Source organism: Lygodium microphyllum, chromosome 12 (assembly GCF_053477565.2).
Source record: "Lygodium microphyllum isolate KBCC chromosome 12, Lygodium_microphyllum_v1.1.10, whole genome shotgun sequence".
Classification (NCBI taxonomy): Eukaryota; Viridiplantae; Streptophyta; class Polypodiopsida; order Schizaeales; family Lygodiaceae; genus Lygodium; species Lygodium microphyllum.
In genome coordinates, this window is record NC_141146.1 from 136,431,116 (window position 1) to 136,434,189 (window position 3,074).

Below are 3,074 nucleotides of genomic sequence, written 5' to 3' on the forward strand. Positions count from 1 at the left end.
ATTCCATCACAACAGAAGAGTACTTCTTTAAAGTGGCAAGCCTTTTAAGTAGCATATTTTAGAAGCTTTTCTTTAGCTATTAAACAAGGATGTTTAACTTCATTTTTGGGATGCTTTCTTGTAAGTCAAGGCCCTCTTGAGCTATGAACAACATTGCTCATAGGCTTTCCTCTTTGTATACATGAAACATGAGTCCTATGAGCCATTTATAGTCCCCCTCGACTTGTTGGGGCAAATCATTTTCTTCTATTTGTTGCATGTTGCACACTCCATCTTCGTCTCTGGTACTGGCACAATCTTCCATTTGATCCAATGCCCTTAGTGACACTTTGGGCTGCTAACATAATCTTCGATTTGATCTAATGCCCTCACTTATACTTTGGGCTGTGTGCAGCAACTCATAAGTCCATCATTGCATTGAGCATTCTTTCTCTTCCATTCTTGCCCACTCTCTCCTTTTCTTCTCTCTCTATATGTTCATGTTCCTCTTTGGTTGCGCATTCTCACAATAAATGTATGAGAAGAGCATATTTTTACACGTCTGGCCATGTGCGAAACCAAGTTCTCCTCCTCTGAAGTAGTCATCCATGTACATCCGAACGGATGTAATTGGCCTTATGGCTGCCCGCCGACCCATCACTGAAGACCAAAATGTATGACTCGCCATGGAAGGGAAGTGTCAAGACAGGGTCGGCTACGAGTTTTGATGATGGCTTTCTCGACGCCATGGAGGGAAAGTACCGAGACAGAGATGGCTGCTAGTTTTGATGATGGTGCGTGTGAAGGAAGAGGCACCCTACCTTTTGCTGGCGCATTTAACGGTAGGGCTGTGTGAATGAGAAGCTTTAGGAAATGGGGTTGCCAGAGCTTAACGAGAAGGAATCCTGGAGCAGGTGGAGCTAATGGGGAACAGGTCGAACAGGGATAGAGCATGCCATGGAAGTTAGAGGATCGATGAGAATCGGTTGTGGAAACGTCGATCATGTATGAAACCTAGCATTGCCAATCTCTTGTGCAAAGAAAAACAAATCAGCGACTACAGATATCTGATACAGGTACTTTATAGCAGAGAATTGTGTTTATCCAGGCAAGATAAATCTGTACCATTTTCATTTATCTTGCCCATTTTCAAACCTTATCATTTATAAAGCTCACATGTAATGTCGATGGCCCTGAGAATTTTTAGACCAGTGCCACGTCTAATTCAAGAGGTTGCATCAGAGCTACATGATCATTTGCAAGTGTTTGTTGCAACAAAAAATTGTAGATAATTTTCAGCATGTATATGACATGCAGGTGATACAATAAACTTGATATCTCATCCATCCTCCATGGCAAATGCATGAAGTAACCCATATGTATTTGCAAAGCTTGACATGAGCAAACTCCTTCAAAGCTTAGACGTTGGATTATATATGCATGCTGGACTTCAAAAGCAGTTCACATGGAGCTGGACTTCTGAAGCAGTTCACATGGAGCTAAACTTCAGAAATAAGTAGAATATATATTGCAAATGTAGCTTACTTGCTGAAGCATACTTGTTATTAGAAGGGCTACACAAAGAATGATAACGAAGGGTAGATTTGTGTATTTTATGCAGGGCCAGCTCAATGGGGTTTGCGTCTCTTCGCTGTAGCAAACTGCATGTGTTTCTTGTAGCACACCTGGCAACTCTCCTGCTGTGTGACATAGTCCAAAAACTGGACTTTTAGCTATGGAGCAAGACATAGTCTTGTCATGTAACACCCATCAGCTTCAAATTGAGCCTCAGGGGAACATTTTCCTGCTAAGGTGCCTTGCATGGATGTAAGTCGTGGCCTCTTCCACATGGCACCTATTTTTAACGGACTTAATGAACACCTTAAGAAGACACTTCATATTGTACAGGCATCAAGCATCACAAACATTTGACTCGAATCGTACTCAATGTTGTTATTATCTCTGCATCCTCTATATCAAGACCTCAGTGCTAGTTTTCTAGAAAATTCTATGCATATAATCTGTAGGTTTCTATTGCCTAATTTTACTGTCAGCGACAATGAAGTGATACATATTTTCTAGACTACTGTGGATTGCCCAAAATGAGCAGCATTGGAGGACACCATTGATTGGTTAAAGATAATAAGACTAGAAAGCCTGCACAACAGTTTGGACAACTATACTTCTTCTCATTCAAAGCTTCATGGTTCCTTGGGCCTCGTAATAGGTAGGTCTGCAAGTGTTTAGCCATGTTGTGAGAACAACACATCTTATTTTCCATTGCACAAGCTATCTATGCCTCGTTAATGTTCTACACAATGAGATACCTAATGGCTTGAAAGAATGGGAATGCACCTAGAGTGTGGTAGGTTGAAAGAGATGAATTATTGCTGGTCCAAATTTAGGGTTGTTTCAAGGCTCAAGTAGTAGCTATCATAGAGGCAATTAGGCTGCCACAAGGACAGTTATGCAGCCCAAAGAGGTCACTTTGTTACTTCCTAAAGGCAATGGACCACCTACTTGGACACCTTCAACCCTACTTGCTCCCCTCATCATGAAGAGCTACTGAAGTGCTACACAAGTAGGTGGCTAAGATACATGCTGTTTTTAGTGTTGATAGAATTGTTCCTTTTGTTTGCTTTCATTCTCAATGGAGTGTTTGTGCTGTGCAAGTCAATATGATAATTACCGATTATTACATGCCTCAAATATTTGGCTATGATTTATCAAGGAGAGGAAAAGGTAAGATGCTCATCTCTCAGTCCACTACAATTTCTTCTAACTTAGATGTTTCAAAAAGCTTGTATCTTGTTGTAGGTGTGTGTTACCGTGTCACTAGCACTCCTAAATGGAAAACACCATGCGGGATTAGTTTGTGCATGAACCCTAGCTTCTATGGAAGAAATATCTTCTGCAAAGGATGCCCCAAGCTAATTGTGCTTCAAGGAAGATTTGGTGAAGGCTGAGAAGCCTTACGACTATAAAAAAATAGCTGCTCCAGAAGTTTCAATGCAAGTGTTTTTTTAGTGTTGGCTATTGCTTGTCATCATAGACTTCGCTATGAATTTTTTATATCACTTGCTATGGTTAAAGAT

The 3,074-nt window shown here is 40.9% G+C and overlaps 1 long non-coding RNA gene across 2 annotated transcripts; it reads left to right on the forward strand.

The window, feature by feature from the left end:
* Positions 1-487: 487 nt before the first annotated feature.
* On the forward strand, positions 488-2,133 carry LOC148028321 (uncharacterized). 2 transcript variants are annotated; one of them, XR_015692576.1, is made up of 3 exons: positions 488-1,055; positions 1,297-1,495; positions 1,601-2,133. It is a non-coding gene; the product is annotated as an uncharacterized LOC148028321 (long non-coding RNA). The 2 variants fall into 2 exon arrangements; XR_015692575.1 differs by having other exon boundaries at positions 488-821; positions 894-1,055; positions 1,297-2,133.
* Positions 2,134-3,074: the final 941 nt, after the last annotated feature.